Source organism: Larus michahellis, chromosome 12 (genome assembly GCF_964199755.1).
Source record: "Larus michahellis chromosome 12, bLarMic1.1, whole genome shotgun sequence".
NCBI classification, from domain to species: Eukaryota; Metazoa; Chordata; class Aves; order Charadriiformes; family Laridae; genus Larus; species Larus michahellis.
Window position 1 is genome coordinate 8,219,967 of NC_133907.1, and position 27,260 is coordinate 8,247,226.

General features: G+C 38.0%; 1 long non-coding RNA gene across 1 annotated transcript in view; it reads left to right on the top strand.

Moving 5' to 3' along the window:
* Window positions 1-27,260, top strand: part of LOC141750122 (uncharacterized) — a 172,027-nt gene that overhangs the window by 54,303 nt on the left and 90,464 nt on the right. The window lies entirely within an intron of this gene.

Here is a 27,260-nt window from a genome sequence, read left to right on the forward strand (position 1 = left end):
CTATCTGGGCCTTTAAAGTATTAAACACTTTTATTTAATTTTTCCTTTTACTTTCTCAAACAAGATACAGTTCATTCATATCCTTCAAAAAGTCACTAAAATTAAATTTTTTAAAATCATATTAAATCTTTAATATTCTCCTATGGATGATAATATGCCAAAGCAGACAAGGACAGCATGCAAATCTAGTGGCATGCCTGACAAACATAATGCATTTATATTAAATCTATTGTACAGTAAGCATTTCAAGACAGCAGTGATCAGAGGAAACCATGCAATTGGATTAATAGATAATTTAGGCTGTAATCCAACAAAGCAGTTAAGCGTATGCTTAATTTTAAGCGTGCGTAGTATTACTTGATGTCAGTTGAGGCAAAACAAGCTTAAAACTAAGCACATGCTTAGGTGTGTTTTGCTGGCTTGCTGACTTAATCGATGATCTGCACAAATAAGGTTTTTACAGCTGGAAATACACGAAGGAAGAATGAGTGTCCATTTTTCCTGTAATCATTAAAACAGCAATCCGGCTCGAGTTTCAAAGCATAACATTTTTATAGGGGGTTAAAAAACAGTGCCGAGGTAAACAGCTTACAAATTATTTATTTTACCTGCATTCCTGGTTAAACTGAGTTCAAAATAATTAGATAACCCTGTAAAAGCTGTGACTGGTGCTGTTAATTCCACATAAAGATTTTCTCATGCAATACCTAATAAATGGAGTTATCTTTTAACAAAGGCTTTAAGGGGATTAATATGCTGTACAGAAGACGCACTCTGTACGTAAGTAAACTTGGTTAAGACGTTTGCTCCAGATCTGAACTAGATCTGAAATAAGAAAGAAAACTTAACTTCCCAAATGACCTTAGACTGTCACCCAGAGTTCTCTGTACCAGCTCTACCAGTTAACTTGCTTCTGACGCTTTACAGTATTTGTGGCCTTAATTGAGGGACATAACCAAACAAATTTATCATTGCAGCCCATAAAAACGACAGAATTCATATGGTAGCATTCTTCATTCTCTCCAATTTGTTTCCCTGAAATCCCTGCAGCAATTTATTTGCTGAATATGCGAGTTTTCCTCCTTATGAAAATTACAAATTGTTGTCAAGGTTAACGAGTTAATATTCTCATTCAATATTTATTTTATATCGGGGGAGGGGGGGAAGGAAGAAGCACGACTGTTCTTACACTTTCTTCCACAGCAAAGTCTGGTTTCTTAATCAATATGACAAGGACACTGTCCTTTGGATAATACCCTGAATCATCGGGACTAAAAAATGAGCTTTATTAATCAACAGACCCTGATTAATTATTATAAAGTGATGCTCATACATTTCTGTACGTTTTAATAATTCCTGCAGAAGGCTAACAATGTCCCCAGTGATTTGAAGGCTTTGGGGTTTGAATTTTTCTAAGCAATGTCACAATAAATAGTCCAAGGGTACCACTGCTCGCGCACTAATCCAGTCTGTTTCAATCCAGCAAATGAGTAAAACCTTCTTTTTCCTATTTCCCATCTATAATTCATCATTTGCATACAAAGTAAGAAGCAAGAATCGGCAGTCTCATCAGTTTTCAAAATATCAAGGGACAACCAGGGTGATTTATAGCAGGCTACATTATCTAGATCATATAACCAGAATATTTCTGTAAAAACAGACCTATGTAGTTTCTCGATACGAGTGTCTGTCTAGCAGATAAATGTGATGAAGGTCATTGGTCTGGAGAACTTAGTGTAGACCTGAGTAGCCATTAGGTCTTTCTTTGCAAAGATATATCCCATCCCAAAACATCTAACAAGCATCATCTTCAAATAGTAGTTTCAAGTACTAAAGATACCTATATTTAAGGCTCTCTTAGCCATCAAAGAATATAGCCTCTGTGTTTGCTTGCTACCAGTGAGATGAAAAATATGCCACCTGTTTCTTATGCTTTCAATGTACTTCTGAAGACATAACCTTGCTGAAAGGAACAGATGCATTCTCTTGGTTATGAAAAGACACAGCCTCAAAAGATATGTAAGAAGGTGACCACAGCTGGTAAGCATTTGTGTTTTAGCTCTAAAGGGCAATGTGTTTCTGAACTACAGTGCAAGTGCTCAGATGGATGTATTGCAGATTTGAAGACAAATTAGTGTTAATTTAATGAAATAGTATGAGTATTAGAAGGGCCAGGCATAAAGCATTATCCAGCACCAGTTCTGATCCGTTCATTCTTTATACCAGGCATCTTACAGTCTGGCTTTTTCCTCCTGTAAAATATTTGCCCAGCTCACAATGATGCTCTTAAAGCAGTGTGGTTGTGATAAATGATATCAGACTTACAAAGGCACTAGCCTCTTGTGTTTGTGTTTTAAAATAACGTGTTAGCATTGGAAAAATTCAGTGGACTTTTCAAAACCTTTCTGCAACGAATGTTTTAATTACTCATCAGAATGCTCATCTGTCCAAAGTTGAGTCCCAGGAATTTTTCAGTGAGATGTTGCAATCTATGTGCAGGTAAACTATGGGTTGTTTGGGTTTAGCGTCTTGATTTCTGTTTTAATTCTAGTATGTCAATAATGAGTTCTCTCTTCATATTATTAATGTGAACCACTGAAAAAAATTTCATTGCTTTAGGATGCTCTGAGACAAGCAGTACTCCTGCATTTTGCCCTCTAGAAATATGGGTTCTGATCACAGATAACTAAAATGAGATTAGGATGTTAGCTTTCTCAAGAGATAACAGCAGTCTAGGTCATAAAACTACCATATGGCAGATTTGGCAGTCTTTACAGAGGTCCATGGTTTAATTATCACAAAGACAGATTCAGTTCCCCACTTGCAAATGCCTGGGTCCTCCTGTGGCAAGGACTGGCAATGCAATTAAGGGGAAAGCTGTATTGTACTTGGCTGAAACGAGAAATGACCTTACTGTGGCCAGCGCTGTCACTTCCTAACATTTCACTCATGATTAAGTTTATCATTTCAAACAAACAACATAAAATGTCAGGTCTCTGGTCTGTTTAACATGCGGGAGGAGGGGTAGGGAGAGTAGAGAAGCATAAACCATGACTGTATTGTACCAAGCCAAACTGGAAAGCTTTTCTTTTGAAAAGAATTTTAGAAAAAGTTGACAACTACATCCGAGAAGAGCAGTATCTTTCAGACAGAGCTTGCCTTTCTGGTCAAGTCTTTCAGTTGCTTGCCTCAAATGGTTTGGTGTTCCCTGTAATTCCAGTCCCTTGACCTGTCTTCATTCCCAAAGTAATGTATTCTTATACCAGCACCCCCCAATTTCATACACAGCCCCCTTGTGTTCTGTTTTTCTGTTAGAGTGACCAAGTTGTCACTTGTACTTCCCTGTGAGCACTACCTATTATATAGTCACCATGTAGAGGAATGCCCCTTTCTAAGAAAAACAGCATTTTGTCTTACTTTATACGACTTTGGGTTGGTAGTGATCTCTGTTCCATACAGTGTTGTGCTCAGCACAGATAAACAGCATAAGGTTGGTGCAGATTATTTCCATCAAGGGCTCAATGTGCAATTGAACTGTTGCTTTAAATTGCCATTTCCCAGTGAAGTCCTTCGCTTTGCCTAGAATGAGCAGTGTTATACTGGTAAGAGATATGACAACTGTCTTCATCAAATAAAGAACAATGTTAAAGAACTGTGTCCTCATATGTATCAACATTTTACAGAAAGCGAATTCATTGTGCTAAGGTAACCACTCTGGCATTGCAGTCATTGCAAGACTGAAGTCACAAGTTAATTTAACTTGCAGTAGTAGCTAACAAAATATTTGTTGTAGTTTTCGTGTGCAGTTGTAACAGTGAGAATGTCTTTTTGAAACATAATCACCTTGTTAGGTCGAGATCTTTAAGGTTTTTGAAAGGCTGACATCACTGGGAGCGGATGATGCATGTGTAGCTGAATGATATGTATGCTTCTAGTCAATAGGATAAAAGTATTTCTGAATTCAACCAATAAGATAGAAAAATATTAAAATGCAAAAAGTGATAAATGCTAAATACTTAGCTTGTAGTGGGGGTAAGAAAAGAATCTTTGAAAATTTAGTTAAAATGTCACACTACCAAACCTGCTGCTTATTGTGTTTAGTTACATGGTGTTGCATGAGCATTTTTATGGCTATTGTTATTTTTAACTACTTGCAATATCTGATAGTTTTGAGTTGTAATGACAACTCCATTTTCCCCACGTCTTGGCTAATTTTATGCGAACCCTTGGAGACCAAGTTCAGTTCATAGGCATGTTCATGTCCAATTAAAAGTAATAGATCTGAAGCGTATATAACAAATCAAAAGAATGCAATACTGTCAAATGCAAGAATTAAAAACGCAGCCATACAGGCCACCGAGCTTCATGAGACTGTAGAAAATTATTTTTAATATGTATATCTAATTTCTGAATCTTTACAATAAACAAAGCGTACTTAAATCCACACTTACTCTAGCCAAGGCTATATGAAAATACCGGTTTTCATTATTAGATTTCTAAATAATCAGGAGTTTCTTAAAGATGGGATTTTAATAAGTACGACAAATTATATGAGCCACAAGATTAGATTGAGAGCTAGCATCAAACAATGTCATGTGCAAGTAAACTTTTTTCTTACCTATCCTCTCAATTGGTACTAAGGAGTTGAAGTTTTAAGGACTAGAGAAGTGAGGTCCCAATTGTTCTTATCTGTTCCTTTCAGGGAATAAAATATGTAACATCAGATGGCCAGAAACTCTATGGAATTTTAATTATGAATGCTGTTCTCTGTTATTTGTGCAAAATTTTAAGAGGTTTGTCAAGGCTAAGACACATTAGGTGTGGGACATGAGGATAAAGTAGAAAGATGGTCCCATCAAAACCAAGTGCCTTTCTATTTCTTATTTTTGCTTTTTCTTTCTCCAAAACACCTGTTTGACCAAAGTACAAATGCAGACGCAGCTTCTACAGCTGGAAAGCTTCTCTTCGTCTTATAATGGCCTCAATTCCCTATTTACTTATGAAGTCAGCAAAGGCCAAAAAAATCATAAAAAATTTAGTGCATAGAGAGATAGCATTACTGCTTTTAAATAAAATCTATGAAAAGTAAGAGCATGATATCAGCATAAAAATAAATCAAGCTAAATGTAAATCTGTGGACACTAAAAACTAGAACTATTGGAAAGTAATGGTATGGTTTATTGTAGACATGACATGGAGAACTGCACAGAGATAAGCAAAGAGAGCATGCACCCAAAGAAGTGCGTGCACCCAGAGAAGTAACATGGAGTAGGGAAAAATTGTTCTGCATTCAGGCATGGAAACAGATAACCCACTGAATTCTCTGTTGATAATCCAGGATTTTATGGTAAACACGAGGGTGTCCTTTCTTCTGTCGTGTAAGTCATGAATTGTTGAGCTGTGACTTCTAAGTTTATCTCAGTGGTGAGACGTGTAAGTGCCTTATTGCATAAGTGAGATCAAGGAAATAATGAAAACTGTTGTATGAGACTCACCAGGTATGGTCATTGTAAAGTACTTATGCTTTAAACTTTACTCACAGTATTTCCACTGAATGTAATTTTTTTTATTACTTGTCCATTAAAGTACATGCTTAATAAACCACAGCCCTGGTCCCAGCAACTTGGTTTGACTCTGGAATCCTGAAAAGTTCACATTTTGTTCATGCTGCCCTCTGTGCATTCTTGATCGGACACTTTTTCCCCTCATTAGAGTTGCTAATTGGCTACAGCCTCTGTCTCTCACCTTTTAACAATCCAGTTGTTTCAGATGTTGGTGTACGTGGTACTGCACTACTAGCAGATTGGGCAAAAGAATGCAAACTTCCTAGTAAAGCTATTAATTGGGGTAGAAGGGGAGGGGAGTGGAGAAGGGGGGAAGAATCACACTTATCTTGGAAAGGTTTTCAATTCTTATGTGTCAGAATATCCTAATTCAAATCCAAATGGGAATCCACCATTCTAGGGGATTCACACAGCTCCAGGTAAACAACTAATGAGCAGCCTGCCAGTTTCATTTTTATCAAGAGCCCTCAGAGATTCAACTGTGCCATTTCATAAAATATGCAGATGATAGTGGAGGGAGAATAGCAAAGGCTTTGAAAATGATTCACACAACCTAAAAATGATGTTGAAAAGGGAGGAATTAAATATTCACAAAGTGAGAGAAATTAAGGCATATTAACTGTTAGAATGTGGAAATGAAGTGACTAACATGCATAGAGCTGATGAGAACTAGATGATTACAGATCTGTCAAAAGTTTCTAATTCTGACACAGTGTGATGTCGAGGTGCTAGTTGGCTGGTAAGGGCAAAAAATTAGGTATGGGACAAGTAATGCAAACCTGACAGATCAGAGTCAAAGGCGGTAAGACACCGCAGTGATTAACATTAGGCTCAGTCCTGTATCAAGGGTGAACTTTAAGCTTGCAAAATGAATACTAATTATGGTTACAAACAGAACACAAGGGGCTCAATTCATCAGCTATAGAAGGGACGGTGTAATGAGTTAGTCGGGGGAAAAAAGTCACCTAGGGCCAAATTTGTCTCACTACTGAGTTCTGGCTTACACCAGGGATAAATTTGACCCTTGGGATATGAGAGTTGGAAGTTTTACTCTTCTGTAATTAATCAGGGGTGTTTCTTGGGTTGCAATTTTGATAGAGGAGAGGAAAGGTTGCTGGCAGATGCATTCATGCAGACCTGGTGAAAAAGAATAAAGAATAATTATTGTTTTAAAAAGAGATTAAACTGAGCGTCCACACTGGATGAAGCTATTCAAGTTGGTCTAGCATGGCAGAGGCACAGTCCAACCTTTCTCAAGGGCAAAGCTAGGTACCCACATCTGTAAGCAGTCCTGAAGCAATGGCTGCCTAGTGAGTGCACAGAACTCTGCCTTTCTTCTAAAAATCAGTCACTGAAAGCACTTCGTGTGACACAAGATACAGAGCTCTAACTCTGGAGGCTGGTGTGTCTTCAACATGGTGCCAGCAGCACCATCTCACATCCAAGGGCGCTTGGAAAGCATTTGGACCCATTTTTTGCTTACTTGAGTAATGCTGGGTTGTCATGTTCATGTGGAAATGGATTGGCTCGCAGTGAGGAATTGCATGTTGATGGTTTTTACTGAGGTTGCCCAACAGAGAAACAATTGGTAACTTGTTCATTCATTGCCATATAGTTTTTATTCCCTTTCTGGGCCTTGCATGCCTGAGTGCTCTGTAATAGTATATGGTGAAACTGATGCTCAGACCTGTGCAGAGATCTCTTATGGCTAATTAATATTTTCCTTTTTTTTCCATTGGAAAAAATCCATGCAAATTGTATCAGTCTGAGCTGTAGACAAGAATGTACATACAGTTCATATGTGTACAGTTGGCTGCTTGCACACACAATGTTTAAGCAGCCCTTTCAGGGTAAGGGATTTGGAAATTCAGTGGAAGTTACACCCTGTAGTTTCCCATGAACAACCCCACCTTACACTGTAAGCTCAGCTTGATACAGAGTGTGAATTAGTGTCATGTGCAGCACTGAAAATACTGAGAATACTTAACAAATAAATATTATTTTGATTACAACTGTATCAATAGCATGCTGAATATCTTCCAGAGACAAAAAGAACTTGAGATATTAAAAAAAAAAAAAGTGGTAGTTGTGCATGCCAAATAGATGTGGTACTGTGTATGTGTTTTGCATAACTAATTTCTTGGAGAGCCTGTCCTATGTTCATAATCAAGAGACAAGCATAAACTCAAAGGTCACAAAAAGACTGAGCTTGGTAAGGTAGATGTTCTGAATATATTAGGTATGTAAAGCAATATTGTGGCCCATCCAAACTAGAATTAGTGGTAATTATTATATAATATGTAATGATGGGATTTAAATGGCTAACACATTTTCTCTGCTGAGATCATTTAGACATGATTCATATAAATGATTAAATTAATAGATCTTCCTCTTTTAAGACTGCTAGGCAGCTTAAACTAAATTTCTCAACAGAGACTGATCCCGGTGAAATAATATTAATAGAAAATGGAAGAAGAATTTCTAAGAAGTGGGTAAATACATGCTGGAGTTTGGGGAAATTTCTACAGACATCTTTGCTGACAAAAATACTTTATAGATTTAAATATTCTCTAGAAATAACCCATCAAGGACTTTGGAAGGTGAAAGAATAACAAACCTAACTTTCCTTGAAAGAATAGAATGGTGAAATGTACTGGAAGACAGGGACTTAAAGGATCACTGTCTACTTAGTTTAGGCTTAAACATTAGGCTTTTCATAACACTAAATGGTTTTACAAAACCTAATGTGAATAGAAATGTTTTTCTTTTTCCTTCTTTTGAATCAAATCTCAGTAAGATAGCTCCCCTCACCCGCCACACACTCAAGAGAATCCTCTGCAGTGTTGTAAAGTCACATGCAGGAGCATTGTGCTAATTAGTGAGAACAAGGACAGGAAAATGACTACGGATGGGATTTTTGAAAAAGCCTGAGGGAGTTAGTTGCCCAAAACCTGGCAAATTCAATGGGAGTTAAGTGCTCAAATCTGATAGGCATCTCAAAATTTTAGCTTGAAACTACAAGTGAAAACATCCAATGTGAAAGCCAGCCCCACGTGCCTGTGAGCAGTTTTGGCAACTTAGTGCCTCTTCATCCCCTTCCAGCTTGGACCCGACTTGCAGCTCCCTCTGCTCAAGGTTGTGAGGCAGAGCCTTTGCTCTCCAGGCTTTTTATGGGGTTTTGTGTGTTTCAGCTCAGACTCTGGTCTCACCAGAGCTCCCAGTATACAGGGGGTACACAGGAATGAGAATTCCATGGAGATGAATTGGTGTATTTGCTGCGTAGTGTATCAACAGAGAAAAATCAGAGTGTGGTGAGGACCACCTCCAGCCATCAGATCACCCTCTTGCAGGTAGTCATTGTCCTATCCAGCGTACGTACTAGAAGGAGAGTCAGATGAGACCTCCCGGTTTCAAAGCTAGCCCCAGGCGTTCTCAGCATCTGCTTACTTTATATTAGTCACAACTAATAATCAGGGACAGAGCTGTAGCTGTGTGCTGTATATCAGCCATTCTGCTGGGAAAGGCCTGTCATCCTTTAGCTCTCTTTTGCTCAGATTGAGAAATTGATAGGTCACCAGTGCCTTAGAGTACCACAAGAAAGGTATCATATTTATTTTAGCTACAGCTTTGCATCAGTGCTATCACACTGTGAAGAATTTCATAAAGCATATTTTGTCTTCGTTTTTTTATATTGCTTGGAAAAGAACATATGGTAATCTGTATAGTTCTGTCCCAGAGGGTTACCCAAGTGCTGTATACCGAGTGGTCTTTCTATTTTTATTGTTAAATTCATGTTCGTTTCTTATCCTAAATATTCCCCTTTTCTGCTTAGGAGGTTAAAAATACCTGGAGCTGCAAGTCTGGCCTATTTACTACAGAATTCATGAGTCATGCACTATACTGAAGTCTTGAAATATCTCAGAGGTATTATTCACAGAGAGCTCAGCAAAAGAATGGCAAAATCTGCCCTTCAAGACTTCAGATTCAAAAGCCAAATGCTTCAGGTTAACTGGTCATCAACCTTTCTCTTTCAGAAAAGATGCATAAGGAAATTGCCATAAGCCTCTGATTAGTAAAACAACCTTTATCTTGCTCACAACCGAGAGTGAGTCCTTCCTAAGGAAATGGTATGCGAATATTGTTAGTATCAGTAAGCCCAGCTCACTTTCCAGTTTTGGTGCTATATTTATATAAAGAAGTGATTGTTTCTCCAGACCCCAATTTCTCTTGCTTCTTTTCTCCAGCCTTGGGTGACATAAAATACTGACGGAATGTCTCAAATATCCTTAATGTCTCCAGTCTTTCAGATGAAATCTCAATGTGGAAGGCAGCAATGGGATATGCAGACCTTGACTTAACGACGTAGCTGTTGTTGATAGTTCAGTCCATGAATCTGCACTGGAATATGATCAAATGCAGTTTGCCATTGCTGGAGTAACACGAGTTCTCTGTAAACTGGCCTCTCAACTGTGGGTTTGCAGATGAATCAATTTAGATTCACTTTATCCTGCTGCTGAGACGCTCAGTATGATAGATTAAGCTCTGTTTCATATCATATTATCCTTTATTTATCTTTGTAGCTAAAACAGCCTATCAAGATTTTTGAAAATCATTGGTTGTCATTGCATGTCACTATAAAGCAAAGCACGGAGAAACTTTGTAAAGTATTTTAACTGAACCTCAACTAGTCCAGAAGTACTCTAGCATATTCTGTGAAAAACAACAAATAAATGCTAACTCTTGAAACAAGGTAGCTCCTAAAAACGCCAACCAGATGTGGATGCTCTGAGATTTAACTACTCCATTGATCATGACCCCAGGCTTCAGAGGACTTTCTAAGCCTTTCTCCCTACATGGTCACCTCCTAATGTTTTTGCCATGGGAGAAAATAATTTCAAACTGAGAATATCTGCTGTCAGGGAGATAAAATAAGGTTTCTTTGAATAGCTACACCCTGGGCGTAGCTAGTTGAGCTGCCTGAAAAAGAATTCTATGTGCATGTGGTAAAACATAACTTCTTCTGGAGGGAAAAAATTGTGACACACAACTTTTTATAATATTAGCTGTATAAAATGTTTCTTCGTTTCTCCTTTTTTTTTTTTTAAAAAGTAAAAACTTTGGCATCTTGTACAGCTCTTTTTACTAAGGTTTAGTTTAAGATTGAGGAGTTCTACCTATGGGATGCTTGCACCTCTATATTTAAAAAGGGGTAGCTCTCAATTTTGTAGAGGATTTTCCACAGCTCTTTGTTAAATGACCTGGAATTCACAGTTCCTGATGGATGGGGGGCACAGCAGACAGAGTAAGCAGACTGGTTTCTATTCCTGGTTTTGCCACCTACTTGCTGACCTGGGGTGATTCATATAAGTTCCTGGTGCCCTTTTATCCTCATCTGTAAAATGAGGATATTGACATTTACATTTCTTTATAAAGTGCTTTTAGATCTATGGATGAAAACTGCTAAGTAAACCAAAACTCTCAATTAAATTAATTGGAGAGAAGGAACTAGGTCAGTGTTATAGCAAGGTTCATTTATACGTCTCTTAATTTCGTTCGTCTCATGTCTCGAACCCTATTTATAGTTGGAATTGCTACTATATCCTTTTACCTGTAGAAGTAGTCTCTCTGGGACAGATAGGAAACGTACTTATGTGCTAGAAAGGAAGAAGCTTATACTGGTTCCTTCACAGGTACAGGAGTTGGACTAAGGGCACCCAGTCCTTTGTGTTAGTGCTACAAAGCTCTCATACAAGTACATCACCCTTAAAAATATTTTAAAAAATCCAGGAAAATATCTCTGGCGTTGTAGCAGATTGCACACTCAGAAAATAAATTATAAAGCTCATACACTGATAAGTGAATGTTTGAGCTTTGCTGGTCGAGAAGGAAATTGTGAATGTTAGTCTCGCAGTGATCTTTCATGGTCATAATTGGGTTGGTACATGCAAATCCACCTCCTACCTCAGTTCACCTGCAGAATGAACTGTGTGGCATCTGCAAAAAAAGTCCGTATTCTAAGCTTGTCCCTGGTCCCCATGGTTTCTCTTGTAATTCTCAAATGAAGACCACCAGTTATGTGTATGTTGTCTTGCAGGGAAATCTATATTGAAAAAATCCCGTGATTTTCATCTTGTCAGCGGTTATTTCAATCACCTGAAGGTTGTTGTGTTCTTCGAGGAGATTTTTTTATTTATTTATTTTATTTTAAGTGATTCTTGAATGTCTTGCTACATAATAGTAAGAAAATAGATTACGCATAGAAGCTGGGTTTGTTTTGAAAATTTTGGGAACAGATGCAATCCGGGAGCTGTGATCCCTGCACAGCTCAGAGATCAGAAGTAATAAGAAGCCTCTGAATTATCTTTCTTCTGTTCACAAAGCTTGAACTTAATCTGCCAGACTGCCTATAGCTGGAACTCAGTAGAATACAACACCAAATATCAGATATGTGCTTGGCTCACACTGTGTGCAAAGGGGAGTTAGCACTCAGAGAACAAAGAAAGTAGGGCAGACACCCTTAAACCATAGTTGGGCAGGTGTTCTTGAAAGTTTCTCAATACGCTGAAACTTAGGCTATAAATTTCACTGCATAGGGAGGACAAAAACAGTCTTCGCTGTTTGGCCAGTATCCTCCCTGTCGTCTACAGTTTTCTGTGTGGGTGGGATAAATGTAGACAGGTACACCTGTATTAGATGTCTGGCATTTTGGTTAAGAAATGCCAAAATGCAGGGTAATGCCATGAAAAAGATTATTAGTGCTGGACTGACTATTTTGGACTGTTTTGAGTCCTCCAGAAATTTTAAAACAAACAGGAAACAGCCTGGAATATAGCTATTTTACTTGTGTGCAAGTTTTGATTGACAGAAAGTAATTATATTTAATGTTCACACAATTTTAAATAATGTGTTTATATATAATCTCAGGTGTTTTAGCAACACTGACTTCCAGCTGTGCTGGCAGGGGTGGAAGCGGGATGTCAGAAAAACAGTGAACAAAAACAGGGGCATGAGCGTGACGTATGGCTCAAAGACTATAGACCTAGTGAGACAACAGTCTTTGTCTTTCTGAAGAGAGTTACATTTGGAGGAAGAAAAGGTAGAGTGCAGAAAAAGGTGGTTTGTAGCAATAACTTAGAATTACAATTAATTATTTTAATAAATAATTGAAAACTGACCTGTCGGTCATACAAGTCACTATACTGTTTCCTCTAAATGTCCTCTGTATTGTCCATCTGCTTTACAAGTGGGTCAGCTGGACAGTGGGAAAGCTAAATTAGGGAAAGCTGTCCCAAGAGAAGACTCTTTTAGGTTAATAAGCTAAGGTGGACCAGTAAAAAAAACGAGGAAAAGGAAATTTGTGAGGAAAATTAGTATGAAAAGCACAACTCCCACATGGTATGTCAGAAACTCTTATGTTACAGTACCGTATTTATAACTCCCTCACCTGGATTATGAGTTGCAGTATAAGTCATTGACAGCATAAATCTAGTGTAATTCCTCTCACATAGGGGCCAATCTGAATTTAAGCTGAGGGAAGCTGGCTTCATGTTATTTATACTATTTCAGATATTCCAGAGTTGGGGCGGGGGGGAACCTGCAGAAAGGCCCTCAGAAGATTATTCTCCAAACAGGGGAAGTCCTGCTTGGGGATGACAATCCTGCTTGAAAGGTGAGACAAGATGAGTAAAAGCCAAACCAATTCAGCCTCTGTCCAATTTTCCATACAGCAGCGTTCAACGACTTCATCTCCAGACAATCCCCTTCCAACTCATGGAAAATGTGTTTTCCCTTGCATTTGAAGCTACCTTTGTCCTTCCTGAACTCTCCTCCATGTCTGAACCATTGCTACTGCATCACCTGCTTCAGATGGACTCACTGCAGGTATTTCTTGCCTTTGGAAACACCTGCAAACCTCCCTATGTGTCATTATCTCAGCTGATGTCATAGAATCTTTTTTTATTATTATTACTATTTTTCATGCCCTTCATGTCCAGTTATGCAACTCTTCTAGCAAATTTGGTGCAAGTTAGTTTGAACAAATACGAGCTATAGCCTTGCTTTCAGTCCCATGCGCTAGCTTAAACTAGTAATGGAGCCAGGTGGTGATTTCACATTAAACCAGTGGAAGGACAGCGAAGTTGATTTCCCCAACGAGGTAAGAATATGACATTTAATTTCTTTTCCCTTGTCAAGGGGGCTAAGGACAGACGCTGTGGTGGGGGTATTTTTTTTTTAAAGGAAAAAAAACCCCAAACCTTTGTCATCTCCATGTATGCTGTACTGCCAAGCACTGCTGTAATTAAGAATTTTTTCATCAAGGAACTATATAAAACCTTCCCAAAATATCCTGAAAAGGTTTGGGGCTTTTTTTTCTGAAGTGGTTGCTGTGCCACTAGCCCATCAAGTGTGGTCTGTTTCTATATTAGTATCTAATGTCACAGAAGTATTATAAAAATCAGGGTTGCTCCTTTTCTTAGATATATGAATAACAAACGTGAATGCTAAGGATCTGTGGGACAATGCTAGATTAATAAATGGCTTTTCAAATCATAAGTTGAAAGGCCAGTGCCTTCTGCCTTCTATAAAAAAAAAAATATTTGAGATTGCGATTTGTTGCTTTTCTAAAAGATCCTAGTTTTAATCCATTTTTCACCTGAATTTTCAGAATTGTTACCTTTTTGGAACCATTGTGCAGAGGACAGATAATTCACAAAATAGTTTGAAATACTCTGTCCTACATCTTAAAATATTGTGTGGGCTAGAAGTTAGTTTTAAGGAGAAGAAAGTATCCAGGGGAAGTAGGACAAAGAACTGATTGACAGCTGAGGAAATAATACTGACTTGGGTTGTAAGAAGAGCTTTTGGGTGGAGAGAAGAAAGAGGTGGCATGCGCTGGGGCAGCGAGAGCAGGCCGTTTACAAAAGCTGTAGTTGCTTAAAATGTTAAAAGAAGAACTTGTATAATGATGCCTGGAAGCCTGGTCAGATGTAGAGTGAGGCCATGAGAAACATGAAAGCTACCTATTGCTGAAGAGTACCACGTCCCTCATCTCCATAGGGAATGCTGCTATAACACGGCAGTTCTGGTCTTGTGCTGTAGCCAGCTTCTTAAAATGTTGAACTTTTCTTGACAACCAGCCTGGCATTCAGAAGTCAACCGCTTTTGCACCAATTCAGACTTAGTGATTGCAGAGGAATTCTTACTAAATTTTGGTACCTTTTTCAGGCACCAGCTGCACGGCTCTAGCTTGAGCAATTGAAGGAAAAAGGCATCATAGATAACCACCTAGGGATACCGCTCTAGAGTCAGAAATAAAAGGTACTGGCAGAGGGTGAGTTCGTGCACACAGTCTGGAGTACACTGTGCTGTAATCAGTGTTGTGGATCCTTCACTGCCTTACGTACAAAATTCATGCATATTATTTGGTGGCAGTGATTCTCGTTGATGTTGTTTGACTCTTGTTTTAATAGAGGCTTCTCAGCTCTGAGCTCGTACTTTCCAGTATGTCAGGTCAGAAACTTTCTCCTTTCCTTTTGTTGTAAAAATCACGCTGAAACTGTTGGTGCTATCATTACTGAACATTTATTGTATCCATCTTAACTGGCAGACATAATCCATCTCAAATAAAAACTTCAACTGTTTAATTTTGTCTAGAAAAATTCTCATGTTGTTCTGTCAGTGTAACATATGCTGAGATTTTCTTTAAAAAGAACCATGCTACTCAGATTTCTGTTACTTTTCTGCAGCGAAACACAAATACCAGAATTTCCTTTAAAATTGAGCTGTTACAAGGATTTCTGCTTGGAAAATAGAATATTAATTACCTCTCAACTCTCAGAAGGGGCATAAATCTTTTAAATACCCTCTATAGAAATTCACGTACCTTCTAATGCCCTCGGTAGGATTCTCACTTGATCTGGTTTCCAGCACCGTCAAGAGAATAGTTTTGCCTTTCAGTGCGATATGCTGAGCTTTAACTGGGCATCGGAGGGCTGTCATACGTTCACCGGAGTAGACGCAACAATTTCTAACCAAAAGTATTAGCAATACTGTAGTAACTAATAATGCAGAAGTATTTCACAGCTGATACAAGCTTTGAGGACGGTAGTAAGTGAAGTGATGGGAGACCTGGGGGCTGAGCAGGGAAGACGGAGAAGTGCACGAAATGTTCCTCACCAGTGTTAGACTCCTAAGGGCCTTCAACCTATTTAAAAAGGATCATCATTCATCAGCACCATCATCATTATCTGCTCGATCGGGAGGAGGAGGGGAGGGATAATCAGCTAAGAGATGATCAGTGTCTTATCACCGAGCTCCTTCATTTCAGTGCTTAAACTGCAGGATTCTTTCTGGAGAGATAATTCATATTTTATCATTAAAACTGCTGATCATAACCTCGTTAATATATGGATATTGCTAACACACACAAAAAAGCTAACGTGATAAAATGTAACGCTTCTATTAAATTACTTAAACTAGTTTACCTCGCCTCAACATTATTCCCCTCCCCGCCGCTCCTCTGCCATCACAGACGCTGCTTGTACATGGCACACAAAATCTATAAACTCTTTCCAGGAATACAAAAGCATTCTCTATGATGTTGATAAGAAACAGGACAGTCACTCTCCCCTGACATATTTGTTCTTTAAAAACAAATCAATGGTGCAGGGATTTGGCACCTGAATGCAGAACAACGGCTTGATGAGGCAAAGATTGTCTTCATTAAGGACATTAATATTCATAGAGAGTAGAAAATCTGACACAAGAGAGGACTCACTAACCTTTTCTCATATTAGATTTTTACTTCTTAACACAATTACAGTCCGGCAATGACTTAATTAATGCTGCTTTTTGTCAGACTGCTTTAAAGAGCTGTCAATTTGGTCCTGCAGAGGCTGTCAGTGAAAGAGAAAGACAGTCATCTAGGCTAAAAAGACACAGGAAGAAATTCAAACACTTAATAACATTCAAAGTGCTATGCAAAGTCACATATCAACCTGTATTAAGGAGAGTTTTTGTCTTTCCTCTCTTCCTTCTTATGCTAATATTTTTCAGGTAAAAGTGGGGCTGCCGCCACCTCTAATTCTGAAGTACACAGCAGAAAATGAAGAAGGGGTCATCAAATCTAATGTATTTTAGCTTCAGAATATTAGGGATATCTCAAACCCTCAACAGAGAATAGAGGGACTAAGAACCACTCCAGGAATCCTTATTAAATGCCTGGCAATAAAGGTCAGTCTCTAGTGCAAAAAGGCTTGCACAGTTGCATCTTCTATTTCTCCTTCAGCCTCTAGAAGCCAGGAGAGTATTTCAGACTCCATGGAAATCATCCTCTAAGGCTGGAGGATTCTCGAAAGACTGGTGGATTTTTAAGGCTGTGAAGTTGGTTCAAGCCAGCTTCACAACTCTGGTAAGCAGCAACTAGTTACTGTGGCTCAGCGGGTGAGTGGTAACTCATGAAGTTATGGTAACTCACCTGCTTGCAGTCATTTGGCCTTATTTCATATAGCTGCCAAGGGGAAGTATTTAATACTACTTTTTTTTTTTTTTTTTTGGACCTACGTAGAAAATTACCATGCAGTACTGGAACCACCACTGTGTCCAACCAGCTGTTTGTGAGCTCTGCTTAGCCCAGCAGCAGTTCATGATCTGCTTTTTGCAACTGTCTAAAATATTTAAAAAATACCATTCATCTGCTTATGTTGCACACCTGGGTTGCATTGTGATGCCCAAATAGTATGCTAAATCCATCACATGTGACATTTAATTCTGTGGGTTTTGTTGACTTCTTTGAGTTTATTTTAATAAGTGCTTTAAGTAAATAATGTAAATAGAATAAGAATGTTCTTTACGCCAGCACAAACAATAAAAGGGCAAAGCACACAACAACTTTTTATGTGTTATATTCTAGAAGAATAATTATCTATTTGTAGTAGAAACACTGGATTTAATCAGCACAGTTTGATCTCTCTGTCTGAAGAATTCTAGTACTGAGGACCACAGAAGTCACATATTAAAAGACAATGCAGAAAGTTTGGAGATATTTTTTAACGTGGAATTTTAAATGCTACTTCCTGAACTGGGTGATGCTTCCTAAAATGTCCTAGATGTCACCATTCCTAAAATGTCACCTCCTCAGTGATGGGCGTATTCTCTCTGACTGTTTCCAGTGTTCCCTTCAGAGGTGAAAATGAAAGTAGTCAAGTAAATAGCTGCTAAAACTTTTATTGCTTCTTTTCTTATTTATAAGACGTCTATTGTTCTTGATACACATGTTGTAAATTGCATTATAATTCAAGTGGGAACTGAAACATCTGTCCAAACTAATGCTGTATTTAAGGGACTTGCTGGGTTATGGACCTTGTGCAGGACTTGCCATGCTATAGGCCTCTAAACATACAGCTAATAATTTCTTCAGGTTGGCAGTCTCTCATCGTCATTCAAACAGAAGCACAGTTATGAAGCTTCCTCAAAGTGTTCGTTTTTTTTAATTTGAGTTTCATTTGTGCAAAACTTTTCTGATTAGGTCAGCTTTTAATTTAATAATGTAAGGTGGGAAGGGAGAGGCAAGCTTCTGTAAAGACATAAATATAATTAAACTTTTCAACTGTTTACCTTATAAGCTACTTAACAATAAGGCACAGACTTTGCTCTGAAAACCTAGTGTAAAGAAGTCTGGTATTATCTTGGAGAACACAGATAATTGCTCTAGAATTATGCTATTGTGAATATCTTTGTGTGTGTGTCTATGGAGGGGACTAGGTTTTATGCAAATGGGGCCACACCTACCAGAAATCTGTCTGTATTCCAAAAAAAAAAAAAAATCAAGGAAACATTGAGAGAACTTGAGAATTAGATATCATGAGTACACATTTCCTCCGTGGGGAAATGTTATTTGCTTTGCAGAACAGAGTCCTAGAAGATTTGGACTGAACAGAGTTACGCAGTCTTAATACGATTGAAGAATTGTTGACAAGTGCAGAATTATAGATTTGAATCCATTAGCTAAAAGGGTCCACAACCATTTGAATAATAGCCCTCAAATTTTTTCCATTGGTCTATCAAACAAAGAATTCTAAAAAACCTAAAAAATTCTTAAAATCCTGTAGTTACAGTGTAAAGAGAGTGAATTAAATTTCCTTGCTTTAAAGATAAGTAAGCTTTTTTTATTTCATATTGGCAACAAGAGTTTTGGTCTGCGCTTCTACACTTAGAGCTGTATATTTTTGGCAACTGGAAAAGTACAGTATTTTGTAATAAACATAAATGTCTTCTACTTAAATTCAAAAGGAAAGCCATGAAATTAATTTGATATTAAAGGAAGGGTTTAAATAAACAGGCCTTTTAGTGAACGTTACTGATGTGGTGGCAATGTGTTGCGAAAGTAGAATAGTTCCCATATAAAGGGCCAGGTTCTTGTCTGATGAAATTCAGTATAATTTCACTGTGGCATCTGAATTCAGATTCAGACTTGGAATATTTTACCTACTTTACCATGTTCTGAAGCTGGCTATTCCAAAAATATCCTACATATGATAAATCTGGTAAGGATGTTTTTGTTGTGATTAGTCTCGCGCTGTAACTGGGACCAGCATACATTACATGGGGAAGGGTGGTTTCAGACATAAATTTCAAGAGAATTAATATTTGTGAACTGTCCCCTGGAGTAGGAGTTTTATTACTTTGTGGACAGATTATAATTTCCTCCTGTAGATGCAGTATCAATATGCCAAAAACTAAAAAAGAAAAAAAATTAGTTTAGATTTCAGGTTGTATAGGAGATTAATGTTACTGCGGGATATAGCTGAAGGTGGGGGGGAGGAAATCTTGTTGATTTTTGATTCTCTTTCCTCCTTGTTCTTCTCCCCATCTTGCAGATCTTTTGTGGGTGAGCCAAATGTAATCAGGTTTGGCTCACTTGGAGGAATTAGGATGACTGAAAAGTATGCCAGATTTCAAAACAATTTCTAACAGTTTCTGTGATACTGTGTAAGCAACTGAAAATTGACATGTTGTGTTGTGCCCAAGTCAGCCAACTGCTGTCACTGAATAATTAGATTCTCTAGAAGAAGGGAAAGGGGTTTTTTTTCTGAAGAAAATTATTAGAAAATAATGTAGTAGCTATTTTATTTAGGGATAGGCTCAAATCCTTCTGCTCTTACAAACAATTTTTTAAAAATAGTTTGAATCTGGGCCCCAAAAGTATCTTTCATGTATTTTTATATATAAAAGTATAAATAAGTTGTTTGGGCATTTTTCTGCCAATATGTATGTCACTGCCGCACAGAGAAGTCATTGTTGCAGATGGCTAATATTGTTTTTCTAATATAAATTAATTATTCTCTTTAATTATTTTTACTTCATATGGCACATCAATTCTACAAATTGAATTCTAATATCAGGCATAGGTCATGATCTAATTATAGCTTGATCTGTCATAGAGTTACAACATTCACGAGCGTAGATACAGTGCCTCATTCCCCAGGAACTTCTACCTCTGCAAACTGTCTGTGAACTGGGGGGAGAGCCGTTCTGCTTTGTTAGCCTTTATGGCCCTTCCCACTCTTCTCAGAGAAGTATAGGTAATTGTACATTCGACTGTGAAAAATCACGCTTAGTCAAGTAATAAGGTAGTGCCACAGTCAGAAGAGAGAGGTGAGGAATCCTGATCTGGTAGAACTATCATACGCAGTCGATGTGCTCGCTTCGTGCCGTTGTGAATACTGTGGGAATGCTGATCTCGTCTGGAGGGGACGATGTGGAAGACTGCATGGGCGAGATCCTCAGGGGACAGTCGCAGCTTGCATCAGCTGAAGATTTGAATGGGGACTAGAGAGACTTAGCTAAATTATGATATCACAACAACTGGAATGAAATTGGAATAATTGAAAAGAAAGGAATTTTTTTTTCTTTGCTCATATTTCCTAAGCTGTCTTGTTTCTCATTTTGGTAATTCTATCAAAAAGCAGCACAACTTAAAACCTGATATTTTTACCTTTTTTCAAGCCTTATCTCAGAGCACCTTCTGATCTGTGCTTTGTAATTGAAGACATTTCTTCCAATTTGTTGTTTGAGTCATCTTTTCATAAGGATTCAGAGTGATTCTTAAATCTATAGAAGTGCTAGTTGCACCAGTACTCCTACCAACAAAAAAACCTACTGCAAATGCTTATATGACAGCAATTAATGAAAAATATTTTTATTCTGTGTTTTTTCTATTGGCCTAACTCTCACTAGGCACTCTTTAGACTGTAAATATTTCAGAAAGATGATGTTAGGGATAAATATTATGTCTTTTTGAAACTTCTACTAATTTTTCTCCCATTAAATTAATCTGCAAAATTCAGTTAATGGTACTGAAGGGGATGGAGGTAGGACCCTTCTTTCTCCCTTGAAAATCCCACTTTTTTTTTTTTTTTTTTTTTTAGATCCAGCTGTAAAATTCCTCATACTTTTCTGGCACTGTTACAAATGAGAGATAAATAATAAACAGTTTCTCCCAGGGCATCCAAAGTTATGTATATAAATCTATATTAAATCCAAGGTTAATGATTGCTTTTCTGTTTTATTGGCTGCGGGGAGCACTTTCTGAAGGAAATACCATCTAAGTGGTAAAGTAGCTTTCTTCAGAGGTTCTTAAGCAAAATGAGACACTAAGTTTTGACCATCTTAGTCTGCAACGTGCAACCAAAGCATTGTAAAACAGTAAAAATACCTTTTTGTATTTGTCAATTAGGAAAAGAAATCTTTTTTATTTCCCCCAAATTATTCTATATCTATAACGTGCCTAATTTGACTTGGTCTTGCAGAGAAAAGTGCTGTACTTCTCATTAGTACTTTGCAGTTATCCCTTCCCTGGCTGAGGTGGAAGAAGCTTTAAATCATGTGGGAGAATGGGAAAGGGAAAAGAGAGAAAACAAGCTTTTTGAACCCTGTAATGTAAATTTGCAGACAATTATTCATTATTAACTGCCTGAAGCATCACACCTCTCTCACCTTTGCTGGAATGTCTGAACATTAGGGTAAACAACACACTGCTGTCTTATCATAATGCGGTCTGCTTCACTGCAGCAAGAACTTGTCAGAAACAGATTGTGATGTTGACTTCTCAATAGGGGAAAAAAAGGGCCTAAATTAGACTTCTATAAAAAGAATATTGCATATTTATTTCCACAATAACACCAAGGAAAAACGTTAGTCAAGAAGCAAGCAATTGGGTGAATAAATAAGCTTGTCTTTGTTCTCATCAATTAAGTTATTACATCAGTTGGAAAACCAGTGAATTATAATACAGATGTTTAATGAAACACTGCTGTGCCTATAAGTCAAACTCCTATTTTGTGGTGTGATTTTGGCTGCATAGTTTTGTGTGTGTTAAACCGTATTTATTAGCTGATACCCATTATTATTTTGAGCAAGGTATAATTCAGTTGTCAGGCTCCAGCTCTGGGAAGGAGATTTAATCAGTGAGAGCCCGCTTTGCTGCTGAGCATAAAACAATGCGGGTTTCATGAAGCAATCACACCAGTGTGAAAAAATGGGATTAATTAGTATTGTACAAGAACAGGCAGCATGCTCATTAAAACCTTGTGAGCTGCCTCTTGATAAACTGCCACTTGATAGGGCCGCATTAATGTGACAAGGCAAAGACTTTATTTCCAAATCCTTTCTGATTATATCTCACTTTTAAGTTACCTGAATTGACTCTCTAAGGCTTTTGGAATACAAAGATCAAAATTGCAGCAAGAGATCCCCAAGACACCTGGACAAAGGAGCCATGCTCAGATAGTAAGGCTTCAAAAGACAACTTTTTTTTTTGAACTCCCATTCAAACATAAATCAATAGCTGTACAATGAGGCAGCTCCAAAGGTGGTACATTTGCATTTACACTCAGCAGGTTGGGCTGGAACTTATTTGACGATTAGCAGCTATCTAATGAATCCCATATAGTTCTGTGCCTATCTGCTTCCCGAGTGCTTCGTGTGTTTGTCAGTATATAAAGTCTTAGGAGTATTCTTGCAGGTTCAAGTATGCTCTGAGGGAAGGGGAGGAAAAGGTAGGCACTCCCGGCTGCACATCTGTTTCCTATAGTTTGGGTTGGCCACTGAAGGACTTACGGTCGTATTTCTTTTTTATCCTTTCTTTTAGAAATGTTCACAAACTAAAAATGTAGATTCCCACTAGTGGATTTGTTTCTACATGACAAAACATAATAGGAGCTATGCCTGAATAACAACAGTAAATGTTGGATAGGATGTATTTTTGATCTCGTGTGTTATTTTCCTTTAGGCATAATGTTTTATTCCTTCCTGAATTTGTAGTGGTTCTGATGATTTACTTGCACATAATCTTGGCTTCTTTTTTTCTTTCCTTTTTGTGGATTAGTGGCTATAATGAAATTATATCTGAACTTCTAATAGTTAACCCAATCTATCAGCTGTTTCATGATGCATAGGTGCTCCAAGATGCTGACTTTCCATGTAGCTTTAGCTGACATTGTATGTAAGGCAATTGTAATGCAATACAGTTACCTGTCAGCATATATTTGTAGGTGTGGAAAATGCCACTCAGAGAACAGAGATCTCGTATTCCCTGAAGCTTTTCCCAACTATTTTATTTTTAAGCAAAAACATCTTGTTAAATCTCAACACCCTATTAAAGTAATGCTCTCCACCACGAAGTCTGAGTATTCGGTTACCAATTATAAATTGTTTGCAACTGTACAGGTGTAATCCCACCCATAGCTACCAGTGAAAGGCATCAGACTGGAGGCAAGGTACCTGAGCTGGCTAGATATGGATGAGTACAACGCTTTACAAAGTGATGTGTTGCAATATTATTAATTTAAACCCTTAGATTTCATTGTTGTGATCTGGGCTACATGATGCAATGCAAGATGACAGCCATTGAATTAATAGAAAATGGGATTCATCTCTTGAAATTTCACACAAAATAGAAGCAGGAGACAGACAAAATAAAGGGAGATGGATAGACAGACTGATAATACCACTAATACTTTTAAATTTAAACTAAATGGGTGACATAATTTTAAAACACTAATGGTATTTATCAACAGTGTGATAGCAGGAAAAAAAAAATCACACTCCCTCTCTCTCTCTCCCTCTTTCTCTTTCTCCCTTTCGTTGATTGCTTTGTTGAGCAAGTCAGTGAATATTTTACACTTTGTTTCTTTTATTTTAGCAAATGAACTGCCTCGAGCTAATGTAGTGTAAGTAGAAATTTCAAGCACCAATGTCTACTGCATGATCCAATAATAGGAACTTTCTTTCCCTCCTAGCTCTGTAACACAGTGTAGCAGCAAACTCCCTGATGCCTCCAGGTAGTCACATGCCTGATTTATGGTTATAAACTATAGCTCTGGAAGAGGTTAGCTAGGTAGTTTAAATCATTGCTTTTTCTCTAATGAACTGGGGTCAGAGAGAAAGTACTGTATGCAACAGCCTTATCTGGTTGTTACTTATGCCCTACATACTACTCCTCCATGGTTTTGGTTGTGATAGTGGTTTTACATCATCTTAGTTGTTAATGCTATTTTAGTAAATTGTGTTACTGAAAATTATGTGAAATGAGTTTTCCTGCTGTTATTTGTCATTCATCTGGGTGCAAATTGGAGCCAGCTACCTAATTCAAATGTTGCGTGGATAGCATCAAAATGGATAAAGACAAGGTAAAGCTAGATAACACCCACAGATAGTTTAAAGGGTGGTTTCTTTTCCCAGTAACGCCGTGCTGTAACGTTGAACTCTTTTGTTGTCTGATGTCTGCATCAGACCATTGTACCAGTATCTAAATAGAACGAGATAGATATGTTAAAGATGCCTGAGATATGCAAATATAGTGATATTCAAGATATCGTCACAGATTAACTGATTCCAGGCTAATGTTATCAATCTGTCTAAGAATTCATGGAAGGATGGGATTATTGTGTAAACCCAAGGTACCCTTGATGCAGATCAGTCTTGCGCAAATAGGACTTACTCAGCAGATCACCATAAGTCTTACTGACCTTGACACCAGTTCTGTGGTCATATTTTCATATAAATAAACTCTTTTCAGGCAACTTTCCCCAGTGTATTCAGTATAGATGGACTTTTTCTGGCACAAGGCCTCTTAACCAATTTTTGCTTTGAAGTTCATTATTTATAACCATCTAAAAGACACTACTATTTTACTTTCTCTTTCTGTGCCACTCACTAGCTTAATGGAGTATCAGATATTTAATGTGCATTCACACAACTCTTGTCATTCAAGTGCATCAAAGCAACTGACGATGTCCCCCTCTTCCTAAAGTAACCCATATTTTGGAATTAGTGAGGTAAAATTCTTCCTGTCAGCAGCTCTTCATATCAGCAATTCAAAACCACGACTTTGGTAGTGGAGGTATCTCTCCAGTAGCCTTGCACCTCTGCAGAAACATTAAGCTTTGGATGTCTGCATCCAGAAGGGTTTTTAAGCATGGTTATTTCAATAATCTAGTAGTATTTATATGTGACTTTCTTCTGTTGGCTAAAGCTTTAGATAGCAGAAGTATATGGGTGTGGTTCTTGCCTGTTCTTTCACATCTGAGGTCCAACTTTGATAGAAGCTATACACGACCCACTGTAGTCCCTGAATTCTCTTATACAGAATTGTTACTTGGCTAGTTATTCGCTCATCATGTACTGCTGAATGTTGCTGCCTACGTGAAATTTGATGCACCTGTCCCTTTTGAACAGCATCCTATTTTTCAGACTACTTCTCCGATTTGTCATGATCATTTTGAATTCTAATCTTGCCTTCCAGCATACTCACAATTTGATGCTGTCTGCAGATGTAATAAGCATAATCTATTCCATCAATGAGGTCACTAATGAAAATATTGAATAGTACCAACCTCAGTCCCCTGTGGAGCCTCACTTCGTACAGCCTCCCATTCTGGCCATGAATCTTTGATAAATACTCTGAGTACAGTTTTGAAACTGATTTTTGTATTCACCCTAGCATTATTTTATCTGAACAATGTTTTCTTAGCTTAACTACAAGATATCTTATAGCAATCAGAAATTTCTCAAGAAGTTAATGACATCTATTGTTTTCTGACCACAAAGCCTCCTTCCTTGTAGAAGAAAATTAGATGGGTTCAACCGACAGTCTTCAAGAACAAAATGTCAAACTCTTCTGCTTGTTATCTTTACGGAATACAGATAATTTGTTTCAGAATTTCCCCAGAAATTTAAAAGAAGGAACTCCTTTATAATCTCCAAGTTAGTTCTTTTTTCCATTCCCTTGTCTTCTGTATTTTGTCACTTCACCCATTCGTCTATATTTCTCAAGAATAACTATTAATACCTCTGAGCTTTAGCCCTTTAAGTAAGGGAGGATGAGATAGAAAGGACTACAAAGCCGGCAAATGATTCAAAAATATCCAAATTGCCCCAATATTTTCTAAGTTTTCATATCAAAGACTATGGCCTTGCCTTCCTGTGCAACCGTTTTCCTAGTGCAACCCGTTCCCCAGAAAAGTAATAAATACATAGGCCATCCTGAGGATGTCTGCCAATGGCTTCCTCCACCTTTTGGAGTTGAAGCGCCTCAAAAAGTTAGTGCAAACCAACTTCACTTGGACTTCCTTTCACTCAATTAGTTATAGAGTGATTTCTCGTTATAGTTCATGTCATTTGTGTCTCAGTTTGTACCTTGGATCTTGCCTGGAGAGTTAGAATTTCTCATTAGCTTTGGAGTGTGAATCTTCCATTTTTCAGGAAAAGTTTTGTGCACCTGATCTGTCTGTTTTGGTAATTCAGGGAGGTTCATTCTGCCAGTGGCAATTAAGCACTGATCCATCTATAACTACTGCCTTTTGAAGACCCCAGAACACTTGCTCCTGGATGTTGAGTATCTTTATTGAGTATCTGCTGTTCCCTTCATTTTCGCTGAGTTTCTGGTATAAATGTTGGAGACAGGTACTGGGGTTGGATGGACCTGAGTTATGCCAACCTGCAGGAAAAGGGCAAATTATGAGGAGCTGCTCCCTCCCCCACCTTAACTCTTGTCAGGTGGTGGGCTGACACATTGCACTGCTTCAGAATTGCAGCCGTTCCATCAAAGATTCAATTTGGACCCTCTGTGTAGCAGTGAGAAATATTTCTCTACTGTAAATCACTTAGTCCAGAGAGAATCCTCAAGTTGTTTTCATGCAGAATCGTACAGGGACCTAATTTTCTGTGATGGCTGCTTCAGTTATTGCATCACAAAAATTTCTCACTATGGAGCAGCAGGTTTCATTCATTCCATCACCACCTATAAATAAGGGTTGTGACTGGAATAGTTCATGAGAGTTACTCCTGGGAAGACCGCGTATTGTATTATCTGTGAAGAAAATGTGTTTTAAATTGCATTCTTCTAACTACAACTTGGTTGCTGCATAGTTCATTTCTGAGCATGCTAAATGCCATTCTTAACACCAGTGATACAGCACAGAAAATGATGATTCAAAATGCTTGTAGAATGATAGAATAATTTAGGTTGGAAGGGACTTCTGGAGGTCATCTAGTTCACTTGGTGAAGGTATCAGCTGACTCTTGAGAATAGTAACGTGCCCCAGAGGTTAGATTAGTGGGAGTCTTTTAGAGTCTGCTTAAGTGCCAGAATTCTTGGTAGGGCCTCGAAATCAATAAGTTATGTAGTTTACAGTA